The sequence below is a fragment of the Lampetra fluviatilis genome, chromosome 73 (genome assembly GCF_964198595.1).
Source record: "Lampetra fluviatilis chromosome 73, kcLamFluv1.1, whole genome shotgun sequence".
In the NCBI taxonomy this organism is placed as follows: Eukaryota; Metazoa; Chordata; class Hyperoartia; order Petromyzontiformes; family Petromyzontidae; genus Lampetra; species Lampetra fluviatilis.
In genome coordinates, this window is record NC_136347.1 from 4,049,864 (window position 1) to 4,066,421 (window position 16,558).

Genomic DNA, 16,558 nt, shown 5'->3' on the forward strand with positions numbered 1-16,558 from the left:
AGGTATGGGAAACTCTCCACTCTCTCCACAACTGCCCCATCACCGATTGGGAGTTGTGGGGGTAGAGTGCCCGATGGTACAAAATACCCAGGCAGGTGCTTAGTTTTGGTGGGGCTGATGGTAAGGCCCCACCTCTTGGTGGCACACTCCAGTCTCAGCAGCAGCATCTCCAACTCCTCTTCTGAATGAGCAGCTATTACCAAATCATCGGCATACATAACGTGGTTGACCAATAGGGAGCCATCCCTTGATCGCACCCGGGCGTCGATCAGCCTCCCATTATATCTGTACCAAATGGTAATTCCCCCGGTACAGCTTTTGAAGGCTTCACGAACTACGCAGTCGAAATAGATGTTAAATAATGTGGGAGCCAGAGGACATCCCTGTCGCACCCCAAGGTGTACAGGGAAAGGCTCCGACTCCCGGCCACGTAGTTTTACCCGGGCCCGCTCACCATCATGAAGGTCCTTAATAATCGTGAGCAGAAGGTCAGGGACTCCGAAAGCACGAAGAACAACCCAGAGCCCAGTCCTACTGATGGTATCATAGGCCTTGACCAGGTCAATAAAGCAGAGATGTAGGTCTTTTTGAAATTCCCTACACCTCTGCTGGAGCAGACGGACAGAAAATATGGCATCTGTGCAGGACCGCCCTTTCCTGAAACCGCATTGGGGCTCCGCAAGCCTCTCCTCAGCGTGCCTAGCAAGGCGATGTTGAATAATCCTTGCCAGGACCTTACCCGGCACACTGAGGAGTGAGATGCCCCTGTAGTTGTTACAGTCGGTACGGTCCCCCTTCTTAAAGAGGGGGACCACCAGGGCATCCTTCCAGTCCTGCGGAACCCGTCCAGTGGTCCAGACTGTTGTTATGATGTCATATAGGGCAGTCTGTGCACAAACGCCACCCTCCCTCAGCATTTCGCTTGGGAGATCATCTCTGCCCGGTGCCTTCCCTGGTCTCAGACTCCGGATCGCCCTCAGTACTTCCTCAACAGCTGGCACCTCAGCCAGCCACTCACAGGGGGTGACCTCTTCCAATATTTGAGGCACCGCAGCCTCAGCAGGGTTATCCCCACTTTGTGCCATGATGTTTTCCTGGCTGAGAGATTTTCCCTCCCCCAGGACCTCGCAGAAATGCTCAGCAAATCTGCAAACCTGTTCCTGGGGGTCGGAGATTGGATCACCGTTTTTTCCTCTAATGATGGTAATAGGTGTGGCGCTGCAGGTTACTTTTTTGATGGAATTAAATAGTGATTTGTGATCGCGGGCCACTGAGGCAGACTCCATCTCCTCAGCAACCCGCGACCACCACCCATCCTTACAGCGCCTTACGGCTCTCCGAACCTCCGAGCGAAGGCTGCGGTAAACCTCCTCATTCTCCGACGTGGGATGCTGTAGGCGATGAGAGTGGGCCTGTCGCTTTTTCTCAATTAACCTGAACACCTCCTCTGTCAGCCAGGGTTTCTGGGGAGGTCTAGACCGCGTACCCAAAGCAGCCATTGCAGCTGCATGAGTCACAGTCTTAAACCTCGCCCATTTACCCTCGACATCAGGTGGAGTGGGGGACGATGCCAACCCCAGCTGCAAGCAATGATGAAATTCTCGCTTGCAACTTTCATCAGCTAGCTGAGACCAGGCCACTTTTGGTTGGAATGGGGTCCTGGGTGTACACCCACCACCGGAGTGGAAGAATGGCAGGCGCATCTTACAGATGACTAGTCGATGGTCAGAGGTCAGATCAGCTCCACGGTAGGTCCTGGTGTCAAGGACATGGGCTCGCATCCGCTGGTCCGTCACTATGTAGTCCAGCAGATGTTCTTGCTTGGACCCGGCATGTATCCATGATGTTGTGTGGATGCGCCGATGCCGGAAGAGCGTGTTGGTAATTACAAGCCCATGGGCTGCACAAAAATCTAGCAGCCTTCTACCGTTATTATTGAGCTGATCTGGCCCATGCCTTCCAATCACTCCAGACCAGGTGCCAGCATCATGACCAACTCGGGCATTGAAGTCACCCAACAAGATGACTCTGTCCCGAGTGGCCACTTTAGCCAGCACCTGTGACAGGAGGTCATAGAAAGCGTCTGACTCATCGGCTTTGCCTGCATCCCTCCACGGATGTTCGTCTTCGGTGGGGGCCTAAGTAACCACGACCACCACTCCTCGCCTCTGGTTGATGGGAAGGCGAGCCCAAAGTATCCTGGGGATACACAAATACACACACACACACATACACACACATATACACACACATATACACACCTACACACATACACACACATACACCCACACAAATACACACATACACACAAATACACACATACACACACATACACACACATATACACACACATACACACACATACACCCACACAAATACACACACACACACATACACACACACAAATACGCACGTACACACGCACACATACACACAACCACACACACACGTACACACAAACACACACACGTACACACACCCACACACACATACACGTACACACATACACACACGTACACATACACACAACCACACACACCCACACATATACACACACATACACACATACACACACACGTACACACATACATACAACCACACACAAACACACACACACACACGTACACACACACGTACACACACACGCCCACACATATACACACACATACACACACCCACACACACGTACACACATACACCCACACAAATACGCACGTACACACACACACACATACACACACCCACACATATACACACACATACACACAACCACACACACGTACACACATACACACATATACACACACATACACACAACCACACACACGTACACACACCCACACATATACACACACATACACACAACCACACACACGTACACACATACACACATATACACACACATACACACAACCACACACACGTACACACATACACACATATACACACACACCCACACAACCACACACACGTACACACACCCACACATATACACACACATACACACAACCACACACACGTACACACACCCACACATATACACACACATACACACAAACACACACACACGTACACACACACACATAGAAAAACCCACACACACATACACACACATACGTACACACATACACACACACATACACACCCACACACACGTACACACATACATACACACACGTACACACATACACAAAGACCCCCCGTGTAGCCTTAACAGACTGTTGGGGCAAGTGCTGTTAGCGAGCACCTATGAAGGCCGGAATGGCACACAAGGGGGTAGGTGGCCAGCACCACGCCCGACCGCCTTTGTCTCCCCAGCGGCGATGTTTACACACCGCACCAGGTACTCATTTGAGGCTGAGTCGACCTATGGGAGGCCCAGGACCGGTTCAGATAATCGTCACCGGTGTTGGCCGTGAGCGGGAATCGAACCCGGGTGCCAGGTTCATAGCGCAGCGTGGCGCTAACCGCTACACCCACCGCTCCCCAAACACAACAACAACAACCGCCATTCGCCACTAAGTGGCGGTGACGTCACCACGACGCTTGTGCCAGGCCAAGTGCACCTAGAGGCCACGTGAAGTGTCGAACGCCCGCTGGCAGGAGGTCACGGGGCAGACCCAGGTGCCACGGGTCGACTGACTGAGATGACCGAGATGACTGGCTGATGCACCACCTGTGCCCTCTACTGTACCAACTTGCTGTGCTTTAGCCACCCGGCGCTTCGCTCGTTGTTGTGAGCGTCGCTCCTCCGCCCTCCGTTGTTGTTGGAGGGCGACTGCCTCCAACTGCCCAGTAGCGTCCTTCACGAGCCTCCTCCACTGAGGCCGATCTTGACACCGCTGGTACCAGTCATCGGCAAGTCCACTCAGCTCCACGTCCTCCTGTACCACATCACTCCATCTCTTCTCCAGCCCGTGCCGCGCCCGTTTAGCCCCCTCGATCCGGCCGAACAAAAGCTGTTTAGGCATGCGGTGGCTGGGCATGCGGGCTACATGACCCAGCCAACGCAGCCTTGCCTGCCGGAGGAGCTCACCGATGGGACTTTGCCCAGATCTTTCAAGGAGTTATGAGCTCCTCACACAATCCAGCCTGCAGGTTAAACCCAGGATGGATCGTAGGCAGGCCAGCCTAAATGTTTCCAACCGGCACATACACACACATACATACACACACACACGTACACACACACACACGTGTGCAACAAACAGCCTGTAGACGCTCGATCGGGGTGACCTTCGTTGTATAACCGTCTCACAGCGACTGCACTCCACGATGATGTCGTTCAGGATGATGATGATGATGATGACATTGATGTTGTTGTTGTTGATGCCGTCGGAGTGAAAAGCGGAGAAAAACACCGCGGAATGGAACGCGACCTCCCGCATTGCAATCAGAGCCATCCTGGCACAACGATCCGTGCGTGTGACCCCTATGAGCGGGTGTCTGCTGGTCCTGTGTGTGTACGGGTGCCACAGGTGGGCTATGCGATGTTGACTACCTCGCCTGGTACACAGGAGGTCGTGGGTTCTATCCCAGACCCTGAGAGATGTTGACTACCTCGCCTGGTGCGCAGGAGGTCGTGGGTTCAATCCCAGACCCTGAGAGATGTTGACTACATCGCCTGGTACACAGGAGATCGTGGGTTCTATCCCAGACCCTGAGAGATGTTGACTACCTCGCCTGGTACGCAGGAGGTCGTAAGATCAATCCCAGACCCTGAGAGATGTTGACTACCTCGCCTGGTACGCAGGAGGTCGTGGGTTCAATCCCAGACACTGCGAGATGTTGACTACCTCGCCTGGTACACAGGAGGTCGTGGGTTCAATCCCAGACACTGAGAGATGTTGACTACCTCGCCTGGTACGCAGGAGGTCGTGGGTTCAATCCCAGACCCTGAGAGATGTTGACTACCTCGCCTGGTGCGCAGGAGGTCGTGGGTTCTATCCCAGACCCTGAGAGATGTTGACTACATCGCCTGGTACACAGGAGGTCGTGGGTTCAATCCCAGACACTGCGATATGTTGACTACCTCGCCTGGTACACAGGAGGTCGTGGGTTCAATCCCAGACCCTGAGAGATGTTGACTACATCGCCTGGTACACAGGAGGTCGTGGGTTCAATCCTAGACACTGAGAGATGTTGACTACCTCGCCTAGTACGCAGGAGGTCGTAAGATCAATCCCAGACCCTGAGAGATGTTGACTACCTCGCCTGGTACGCAGGAGGTCGTGGGTTCAATCCCAGACCCTGAGAGATGTTGACTACCTCGCCTGGTACGCAGGAGGTCGTGGGTTCAATCCCAGACCCTGAGAGATGTTGACTACCTCGCCTGGTACGCAGGAGGTCGTGGGTTCAATCCCAGACACTGAGAGATGTTGACTACCTCGCCTGGTACACAGGAGGTCGTGGGTTCTATCCCAGACCCTGAGAGATGTTGACTACCTCGCCTGGTACACAGGAGGTCGTGGGTTCAATCCCAGACCCTGAGAGATGTTGACTACCTCGCCTGGTACGCAGGAGGTCGTGGGTTCAATCCCAGACACTGAGAGATGTTGACTACCTCGCCTGGTACACAGGAGGTCGTGGGTTCTATCCCAGACCCTGAGAGATGTTGACTACCTCGCCTGGTACACAGGAGGTCGTGGGTTCTATCCCAGACCCTGAAAGATGTTGACTACCTCGCCTGGTACGCAGGAGGTCGTGGGTTCAATCCCAGACCCTGAGAGATGTTGACTACCTCGCCTGGTACGCAGGAGGTCGTGGGTTCTATCCCAGACCCTGAGAGATGTTGACTACCTCGCCTGGTACATAGGAGGTCGTGGGTTCTATCCCAGACCCTGAGAGATGTTGACTACCTCGCCTGGTACGCAGGAGGTCGTGGGTTCTATCCCAGACCCTGAGAGATGTTGACTACCTCGCCTGGTACGCAGGAGGTCGTGGGTTCAATCCCAGACCCTGAGAGATGTTGACTACCTCGCCTGGTACGCAGGAGGTCGTGGGTTCTATCCCAGACCCTGAGAGATGTTGACTACCTCGCCTGGTACGCAGGAGGTCGTGGGTTCAATCCCAGACCCTGAGAGATGTTGACTACCTCGCCTGGTACACAGGAGGTCGTGGGTTCAATCCCAGACCCTGAGAGATGTTGACTACATCGCCTGGTACACAGGAGGTCGTGGGTTCTATCCCAGACCCTGAGAGATGTTGACTACCTCGCCTGGTACGCAGGAGGTCGTGGGTTCAATCCCAGACCCTGAGAGATGTTGACTACCTCGCCTGGTGCGCAGGAGGTCGTGGGTTCTATCCCAGACCCTGAGAGATGTTGACTACATCGCCTGGTACACAGGGGGTCGTGGGTTCAATCCCAGACACTGAGAGATGTTGACTACCTCGCCTGGTACGCAGGAGGTCGTGGGTTCAATCCCAGACACTGAGAGATGTTGACTACCTCGCCTGGTACACAGGAGGTCGTGGGTTCAATCCCAGACCCTGAGAGATGTTGACTACCTCGCCTGGTACGCAGGAGGTCGTGGGTTCTATCCCAGACCCTGAGAGATGTTGACTACCTCGCCTGGTACGCAGGAGGTCGTGGGTTCAATCCCAGACACTGCGATATGTTGACTACCTCGCCTGGTACACAGGAGGTCGTGGGTTCAATCCCAGACCCTGAGAGATGTTGACTACATCGCCTGGTACACAGGAGGTCGTGGGTTCAATCCTAGACACTGAGAGATGTTGACTACCTCGCCTAGTACGCAGGAGGTCGTAAGATCAATCCCAGACCCTGAGAGATGTTGACTACCTCGCCTGGTACGCAGGAGGTCGTGGGTTCAATCCCAGACCCTGAGAGATGTTGACTACCTCGCCTGGTACGCAGGAGGTCGTGGGTTCAATCCCAGACCCTGAGAGATGTTGACTACCTCGCCTGGTACATAGGAGGTCGTGGGTTCTATCCCAGACCCTGAGAGATGTTGACTACCTCGCCTGGTACGCAGGAGGTCGTGGGTTCAATCCCAGACCCTGAGAGATGTTGACTACCTCGCCTGGTACGTAGGAGGTCGTGGGTTCAATCCCATACCCTGAGAGATGTTGACTACCTCGCCTGGTATGCAGGAGGTCGTGGGTTCAATCCCAGACACTGAGAGATGTTGACTGCCTCGTCTGCTGCTGTATATTTGGAGTCTGCGTGTCTCTGTCTCTCATCATCATCATGGTAGCTAGATGCTGACTACCTCGCCTGGTATGCAGGAGGTCTTGGATTCGATCCCGTGACCCTGACGATACCTCCTGTATATTTGGAGTTTGCGTGTCTCTCTCTCTCATCATCATCACGGTGGCCAGGAGATGTTGACTACCTCGCCTGGTACACAGGAGGTCGTGGGTTTTATCCTGACCCTTACAAAGCTTGCTGCTGTATATTTGGATTTTGTGTCTTTCTCTCTGAGTGAGTGGGTGAGTGAGTGAGTGGTGAGTGGGTGAGTGAGTGAGTGGTTGAGTTGGTGAGTGAGTGGGTGAGTGAGTGGGTGAGTGAGCGAGTGAGTGAGTGGTGAGATGGTGAGCGAGTGAGTGGGTGAGTGAGTGAGTGAGTGGTGAGTGGTGTGAGTGAGTGGGTGAGTGAGTGAGTGAGTGGTGAGTGGGTGAGTGGGTGAGTGGGTGAGTGAGTGGTGAGTGGTGAGTGGGTGAGTGAGTGGATGAGTGGGTGATTCAAGAGCAGAATAGCTCACAGGGCTGTACCTAATAAATGAACTTGAACTCTACTCCGGGTTTTCCACCTCCATGTTCAAAATCAACATCACACTTTAATCGTATTGGGCTACTGTTAAGCATTTCCACGCGATAAGCCACTTCGTTCAGCTATAATTGCATGCACAGCCACTGTGTGACTGAATGGGTGAGCGGGTGAGTGAGCGGGTGACCGTGTGAGCGAGAGACAGTCCCATTGGTGAGCTCCTCCGGCAGGCGGACAAGTGATGCATTGGCTGGGTCGTTTAGCCCGCATGTCCAGTCACCGCAGGGTCAAACAGCTGCTGTTTAGCTGGAGAGGGCTAAACGGGCGCGGCACGAGCTGCAGAAGAGGTGGAGCTGATGGGTGAGTGGGTGGGTGAGTGAGTGGCACGGGATAGAGAAGAGATGGAGCTGATGGGTGAGTGAGTGGTGAGTGGGTGAGTGGGTGAGTGAGTGAGTGAGTGGGTGAGTGAGTGAGTGGCACGGGCTAGAGAAGAGATGGAGCTGATGGATGAGTGGGTGGGTGGGTGAGTGGCACGTGCTAGAGAAGAGATGGAGCTGATGGGTGAGTGAGTGAGTGAGTGGGTGAGTGAGTGGGTGAGTGAGTGAGTGGGTGAGTGGCACGGGCTAGAGAAGTGATGGAGCTGATGGATGAGTGGGTGAGTGAGTGGCACGGGCTAGAGAAGAAATGGAGCTGATGGGTGAGTAAGTGAGTGACTGGTGAGTGGGTGCGTGAGTGGGTGAGTGAGTGGGTGAGTGGGTGAGTGAGTGAGTGGGTGAGTGAGTGGGTGAGTGAGTGGGTGAGTGGGTGAGTGGATGAGTGAGTGGGTGGCACGGGCTAGAGAAGAGATGGAGCTGATGGATGAGTGGTGAGTGAGTGAGAGAGTGAGTGAGTGAGTGGTGAGTGGGTGAGTGAGTGGGTGAGTGAGTGGTGAGTGGGTGAGTTAGTGAGTGAGTGGGTGAGTGGGTGAGTTAGTGAGTGAGTGAGTGGTGAGTGAGTGAGTGAGTGAGTGGCACGGGCTAGAGAAGAAATGGAGCTGATGGATGAGTAAATGAGTGAGTGGTGAGTGGGTGCGTGAGTGGGTGAGTGAGTGGGTGAGTGAGTGGGTGAGTGAGTGGGTGAGTTAGTGAGTGAGTGGGTGAGTGGGTGAGTGGGTGAGTGAGTGGCACGGGCTAGAGAAGAGATGGAGCTGATGGATGAGTGGGTGAGTGAGTGGCACGGGCTAGAGAAGAAATGGAGCTGATGGGTGAGTGAGTGAGTGAGTTAGTGAGTGAGTTAGTGGTGAGTGGGTGAGTGGGTGAGTGGGTGAGTGGCACGGGCTAGAGAAGAAATGGAGCTGATGGATGAGTGGGTGAGTGAGTGGCACGGGCTAGAGAAGAAATGGAGCTGATGGGTGAGTGAGTGAGTGAGTGAGTGAGTTAGTGAGTGAGTTAGTGGTGAGTGGGTGCGTGAGTGGGTGAGTGGGTGAGTGGGTGAGTGGGTGAGTGAGTGGGTGAGTGGGTGAGTGAGTGGGTGAGTGAGTGAGTGAGTGAGTGAGTGAGTGAGTGGGTGAGTGGGTGAGTGGGTGAGTGAGTGGCACGGGCTAGAGAAGAGATGGAGCTGATGGATGAGTGGGTGAGTGAGTGGCACGGGCTAGAGAAGAAATGGAGCTGATGGGTGAGTGAGTGAGTGAGTTAGTGAGTGAGTGAGTTAGTGGTGAGTGGGTGAGTGGGTGAGTGGGTGAGTGAGTGAGTGAGTGGCACGGGCTAGAGAAGAAATGGAGCTGATGGATGAGTAAGTGAGTGACTGGTGAGTGGGTGCGTGAGTGGGTGAGTGAGTGGGTGAGTGGGTGAGTGAGTGAGTGGGTGAGTGAGTGGGTGAGTGAGTGGGTGAGTGGGTGAGTGGATGAGTGAGTGGGTGGCACGGGCTAGAGAAGAGATGGAGCTGATGGATGAGTGGTGAGTGAGTGAGAGAGTGAGTGAGTGAGTGGTGAGTGGGTGAGTGAGTGGGTGAGTGAGTGGTGAGTGGGTGAGTTAGTGAGTGAGTGGGTGAGTGGGTGAGTTAGTGAGTGAGTGAGTGGTGAGTGAGTGAGTGGGTGAGTGGCACGGGCTAGAGAAGAAATGGAGCTGATGGATGAGTAAATGAGTGAGTGGTGAGTGAGTGGGTGAGTGGGTGAGTGAGTGGGTGAGTTAGTGAGTGGGTGAGTGGGTGAGTGAGTGGCACGGGCTAGAGAAGAGATGGAGCTGATGGATGAGTGGGTGAGTGAGTGGCACGGGCTAGAGAAGAAATGGAGCTGATGGGTGAGTGAGTGAGTGAGTTAGTGAGTGAGTTAGTGGGTGAGTGGGTGAGTGGGTGAGTGAGTGAGTGAGTGGCACGGGCTAGAGAAGAAATGGAGCTGATGGATGAGTAAGTGAGTGAGTGGTGAGTGGGTGCGTGAGTGGGTGAGTGAGTGGGTGAGTGGGTGAGTGGGTGAGTGAGGGGGTGAGTGAGTGGGTGAGTGAGTGGATGAGTGGGTGAGTGGATGAGTGAGTGGGTGGCACGGGCTAGAGAAGAGATGGAGCTGATGGATGAGTGGTGAGTGAGTGAGAGAGTGAGTGAGTGAGTGGTGAGTGGGTGAGTGAGTGGGTGAGTGAGTGAGTGAGTGGGTGAGTGGGTGAGTGAGTGGGTGAGTTAGTGAGTGAGTGGGTGAGTGGGTTAGAGGGTGAGTGAGTGGCACGGGCTAGAGAAGAGATGGAGCTGATGGATGAGTGGGTGAGTGAGTGGCACGGGCTAGAGAAGAAATGGAGCTGATGGGTGAGTGAGTGAGTTAGTGAGTGAGTTAGTGGTGAGTGGGTGAGTGGGTGAATGAGTGAGTGGCACGGGCTAGAGAAGAAATGGAGCTGATGGATGAGTAAGTGAGTGAGTGGGTGCGTGAGTGGGTGAGTGGGTGAGTGGGTGAGTGAGTGAGTGGGTGAGTGAGTGGGTGAGTGAGTGAGTGGGTGAGTGGGTGAGTGGATGAGTGAGTGAGTGGCACGGGCTAGAGAAGAGATGGAGCTGATGGATGAGTGGGTGAGTGAGTGAGAGAGTGGGTGAGTGAGTGGTGAGTGGGTGAGTTAGTGAGTGAGTGGGTGAGTGGGTGAGTTAGTGAGTGAGTGGGTGAGTGAGTGAGTGGGTGAGTGAGTGGTCAATAGGTGAGTGGCACAAGCTAGAGCAGAGATTAACTCTACGGAGGAGGAGGAGGCTCGTGTAGAACGCTACTGGGCAGTGCCAGGCTAGGTGCACCTTGAGGCTACTGGCCAGTTGGACGCAGTAGCCCGCCAACACCAGCAGGAGGAGTTACACTCACAACAACGAGCGGAGAGCCGGGGGCGGATAAAACGCGAGAGAAAAACTCGGGGCATCGACGAGCGCATGTTGATGCATTGGTCAGTCATGTCGGTAGTGGTTGTGGTGTCTGTGTGGTTGTGGTTGTGGTGTGTTGTGGTAGTGGTTGTGGTGTCTGTGTGGTTGTGGTTGTGGTGTGTTGTGGTAGTGGTTGTGGTGTCTGTGTGGTTGTGGTAGTGGTTGTGGTGTCTGTGTGGTTGTGGTTGTGGAAGTGGTTGTGGTGTCTGTGTGGTTGTGTTGTGGTAGTGGTTGTGGTGTCTGTGTGGTTGTGGTTGTGGTCTGTGTGGTTGTGTTGTGGTAGTGATTGTGGTGTCTCTGTGGTTGTGGTCGCGGTGTCTCTGTGGTTGTGTTGTGGTTGTGGTCGCGGTGTCTCTGTGGTCGCGGTGTCTCTGTGGTTGTGGTCGCGGTGTCTCTGTGGTCGCGGTGTCTCTGTGGTTGTGGTCGCGGTGTCTCTGTGATTGTGGTCGCGGTGTCTCTGTGGTTGTGGTGTCTCTGTGGTTGTGGTGTCTCTGTGGTTGTGGTCGCGGTGTCTCTGTGGTTGTGGTCGCGGTGTCTCTGTGGTTGTGGTCGCGGTGTCTCTGTGATTGTGGTCGCGGTGTCTCTGTGGTTGTGGTGTCTCTGTGGTTGTGGTCGCGGTGTCTCTGTGGTTGTGGTCGCGGTGTCTCTGTGGTTGTGGTGTCTCTGTGGTTGTGGTGTCTCTGTGGTTGTGGTCGCGGTGTCTCTGTGGTTGTGGTCGCGGTGTCTCTGTGGTTGTGGTCGCGGTGTCTCTGTGGTTGTGGTGTCTCTGTGGTTGTGGTGTCTCTGTGGTTGTGGTCGCGGTGTCTCTGTGGTTGTGGTTGCGGTGTCTCTGTGGTTGCGGTCGCGGTGTCTCTGTGGTTGTGGTTGCGGTGTCTCTGTGGTTGTGGTCGCGGTGTCTCTGTGGTCGCGGTGTCTCTGTGGTTGTGGTCGCGGTGTCTCTGTGGTCGCGGTGTCTCTGTGGTTGTGGTTGCGGTGTCTCTGTGGTTGTGGTCGCGGTGTCTCTGTGGTCGCGGTGTCTCTGTGGTTGTGGTCGCGGTGTCTCTGTGATTGTGGTCGCGGTGTCTCTGTGGTTGTGGTCGCGGTGTCTCTGTGGTTGTGGTCGCGGTGTCTCTGTGGTTGTGGTCGCGGTGTCTCTGTGATTGTGGTCGCGGTGTCTCTGTGATTGTGGTCGCGGTGTCTCTGTGGTTGTGGTTGCGGTGTCTCTGTGGTTGTGGTCGCGGTGTCTCTGTGGTCGCGGTGTCTCTGTGGTTGTGGTCGCGGTGTCTCTGTGATTGTGGTCGCGGTGTCTCTGTGGTTGCGGTGTCTCTGTGGTTGTGGTCGCGGTGTCTCTGTGGTCGCGGTGTCTCTGTGATTGTGGTCGCGGTGTCTCTGTGGTTGTGGTCGCGGCGTCTCTGTGGTTGTGGTCGCGGTGTCTCTGTGGTCGCGGTGTCTCTGTGATTGTGGTTGTGGTGTCTCTGTGGTTGTGGTCGCGGTGTCTCTGTGGTTGTGGTCGCGGTGTCTCTGTGGTTGTGGTCGCGGTGTCTCTGTGGTTGTGGTCGCGGTGTCTCTGTGGTTGTGGTCGCGGTGTCTCTGTGATTGTGGTCGCGGTGTCTCTGTGGTTGTGGTTGCGGTGTCTCTGTGGTTGTGGTCGCGGTGTCTCTGTGGTTGTGGTCGCGGTGTCTCTGTGATTGTGGTCGCGGTGTCTCTGTGGTTGTGGTCGCGGTGTCTCTGTGATTGTGGTCGCGGTGTCTCTGTGGTTGTGGTCGCGGCGTCTCTGTGATTGTGGTCGCGGTGTCTCTGTGGTTGTGGTCGCGGTGTCTCTGTGGTTGTGGTCGCGGTGTCTCTGTGATTGTGGTCGCGGTGTCTCTGTGGTTGTGGTCGCGGTGTCTCTGTGATTGTGGTCGCGGTGTCTCTGTGGTTGTGGTTGCGGTGTCTCTGTGGTTGTGGTCGCGGTGTCTCTGTGATTGTGGTCGCGGTGTCTCTGTGGTTGTGGTCGCGGCGTCTCTGTGGTTGTGGTCGCGGTGTCTCTGTGGTCGCGGTGTCTCTGTGGTCGTGGTCGCGGTGTCTCTGTGGTCGCGGTGTCTCTGTGGTCGTGGTCGTGGTGTCTCTGTGGTTGTAGTCGCGGTGTCTCTGTGGTTGTGGTCGCGGTGTCTCTGTGGTTGTGGTCGCGGTGTCTCTGTGATTGTGGTCGCGGTGTCTCTGTGGTTGTGGTCGCGGTGTCTCTGTGATTGTGGTCGCGGTGTCTCTGTGGTCGCGGTGTCTCTGTGATTGTGGTCGCGGTGTCTCTGTGATTGTGGTTGCGGTGTCTCTGTGGTTGTGGTCGCGGTGTCTCTGTGGTTGTGGTCGCGGTGTCTCTGTGGTTGTAGTCGCGGTGTCTCTGTGGTTGTGGTCGTGGTGTCTCTGTGATTGTGGTTGCGGTGTCTCTGTGGTTGTGGTTGCGGTGTCTCTGTGGTTGTGGTCGCGGTGTCTCTGTGGTTGTGGTCGCGGTGTCTCTGTGGTTGTGGTCGCGGTGTCTCTGTGGTTGTGGTCGCGGTGTCTCTGTGGTTGTGGTCGCGGTGTCTCTGTGGTTGTGGTCGTGGTGTCTCTGTGGTTGTGGTTGTGGTGTCTCTGTGGTTGTGGTCGCGGTGTCTCTGTGATTGTGGTCGCGGTGTCTCTGTGGTTGTGGTTGTGGTGTCTCTGTGGTTGTGGTCGCGGTGTCTCTGTGATTGTGGTCGCGGTGTCTCTGTGATTGTGGTCGCGGTGTCTCTGTGATTGTGGTCGCGGTGTCTCTGTGATTGTGGTGTCTCTGTGGTTGTGGTCGCGGTGTCTCTGTGGTTGTGATCGCGGTGTCTCTGTGATTGTGGTGTCTCTGTGGTTGTGGTCGCGGTGTCTCTGTGGTTGTGGTTGCGGTGTCTCTGTGATCGCGGTGTCTCTGTGGTTGTGGTTGCGGTGTCTCTGTGGTCGCGGTGTCTCTGTGGTTGTGGTCGCGGTGTCTCTGTGGTTGTGGTCGCGGTGTCTCTGTGATTGTGGTCGCGGTGTCTCTGTGGTTGTGGTCGAGGTGTCTCTGTGATTGTGGTCGCGGTGTCTCTGTGGTTGTGGTCGAGGTGTCTCTGTGGTTGTGGTCGCGGTGTCTCTGTGATTGTGGTCGCGGTGTCTCTGTGGTTGTGGTCGTGGTGTCTCTGTGATTGTGGTCGCGGTGTCTCTGTGATCGCGGTGTCTCTGTGGTTGTGGTCGCGGTGTCTCTGTGGTTGTGGTCGCGGTGTCTCTGTGGTTGTGGTCGCGGTGTCTCTGTGGTTGTGGTCGCGGTGTCTCTGTGATCGCGGTGTCTCTGTGGTTGTGGTCGCGGTGTCTCTGTGATTGTGGTCGCGGTGTCTCTGTGGTTGTGGTCGCGGTGTCTCTGTGGTTGTGGTCGCGGTGTCTCTGTGGTTGTGGTCGCGGTGTCTCTGTGATTGTGGTTGCGGTGTCTCTGTGGTCGCGGTGTCTCTGTGGTTGTGGTCGCGGTGTCTCTGTGGTTGTGGTCGCGGTGTCTCTGTGATTGTGGTCGCGGTGTCTCTGTGGTTGTGGTCGCGGTGTCTCTGTGATTGTGGTCGCGGTGTCTCTGTGGTTGTGGTCGCGGTGTCTCTGTGGTTGTGGTCGCGGTGTCTCTGTGGTTGTGGTCGCGGTGTCTCTGTGGTTGTGGTTGCGGTGTCTCTGTGGTTGTGGTCGCGGTGTCTCTGTGGTTGCGGTGTCTCTGTGGTTGTGGTTGCGGTGTCTCTGTGGTTGCGGTCGCGGTGTCTCTGTGGTTGCGGTGTCTCTGTGGTTGTGGTCGCGGTGTCTCTGTGGTCGCGGTGTCTCTGTGGTTGTGGTCGCGGTGTCTCTGTGGTTGTGGTCGCGGTGTCTCTGTGGTTGTGGTCGCGGTGTCTCTGTGGTCGTGGTGTCTCTGTGGTTGTGGTCGCGGTGTCTCTGTGGTTGTGGTTGCAGTGTCTCTGTGGTCGTGGTGTCTCTGTGGTTGTGGTCGCGGTGTCTCTGTGGTTGTGGTCGCGGTGTCTCTGTGGTTGTAGTCGCGGTGTCTCTGTGGTTGTGGTCGCGGTGTCTCTGTGATTGTGGTCGCGGTGTCTCTGTGATTGTGGTCGCAGTGTCTCTGTGATTGTGGTCACGGTGTCTCTGTGGTTGTGGTCGCGGTGTCTCTGTGGTTGTGGTGTCTGTGTGGTTGTGGTCGCGGTGTCTCTGTGATTGTAGTCGCGGTGTCTCTGTGGTCGCGGTGTCTCTGTGGTTGTAGTCACGGTGTCTCTGTGATTGTGGTCGCGGTGTCTCTGTGATTGTGGTCGCGGTGTCTCTGTGATTGTGGTCGCGGTGTCTCTGTGGTTGTGGTCGCGGTGTCTCTGTGGTCGCGGTGTCTCTGTGGTTGTGGTCGCGGTGTCTCTGTGATTGTGGTCGCGGTGTCTCTGTGGTTGTGGTCGCGGTGTCTCTGTGATTGTGGTCGCGGTGTCTCTGTGGTTGTGGTCGCGGTGTCTCTGTGATTGTGGTCGCGGTGTCTCTGTGGTTGTGGTCGCAGTGTCTCTGTGGTTGTGGTCGCGGTGTCTCTGTGGTTGTGGTCGCGGTGTCTCTGTGATTGTGGTTGCGGCATCTCTGTGATTGTGGTCGCGGTGTCTCTGTGGTTGTGGTCGCGGTGTCTCTGTGATTGTGGTCGCGGTGTCTCTGTGGTTGTGGTCGCGGTGTCTCTGTGGTCGCGGTGTCTCTGTGGTTGTGGTCGCGGTGTCTCTGTGGTTGTGGTCGCGGTGTCTCTGTGGTTGTGGTCGCGGTGTCTCTGTGATTGTGGTCGCGGTGTCTCTGTGGTCGCGGTGTCTCTGTGATTGTGGTCGCGGTGTCTCTGTGGTTGTGGTCGCGGTGTCTCTGTGGTTGTGGTCGCGGTGTCTCTGTGGTTGTGGTCGCGGTGTCTCTGTGATTGTGGTCGCGGTGTCTCTGTGGTTGTGGTCGCGGTGTCTCTGTGGTTGTGGTCGCGGTGTCTCTGTGGTTGTGGTCGCGGTGTCTCTGTGGTTGTGGTCGCGGTGTCTCTGTGGTTGTGGTCGCGGTGTCTCTGTGATTGTGGTCGCGGTGTCTCTGTGGTTGTGGTCGCGGTGTCTCTGTGGTTGTGGTCGCGGTGTCTCTGTGGTTGTGGTCGCGGTGTCTGTGTGGTTGTGGTCGCGGTGTCTCTGTGGTTGTGGTCGCAGTGTCTCTGTGGTTGTGGTCGCGGTGTCTCTGTGGTTGTGGTCGCGGTGTCTCTGTGGTTGTGGTCGCGGTGTCTCTGTGATTGTGGTCGCGGTGTCTCTGTGGTTGTAGTCGCGGTGTCTTTGTGGTTGTGGTCGCGGTGTCTCTGTGATTGTGGTCGCGGTGTCTCTGTGATTGTGGTCGCGGTGTCTCTGTGGTTGTGGTCGCGGTGTCTCTGTGGTTGTGGTCGCGGTGTCTCTGTGATTGTGGTCGCGGTGTCTCTGTGATTGTGGTCGCGGTGTCTCTGTGATTGTGGTCGCGGTGTCTCTGTGATTGTGGTCGCGGTGT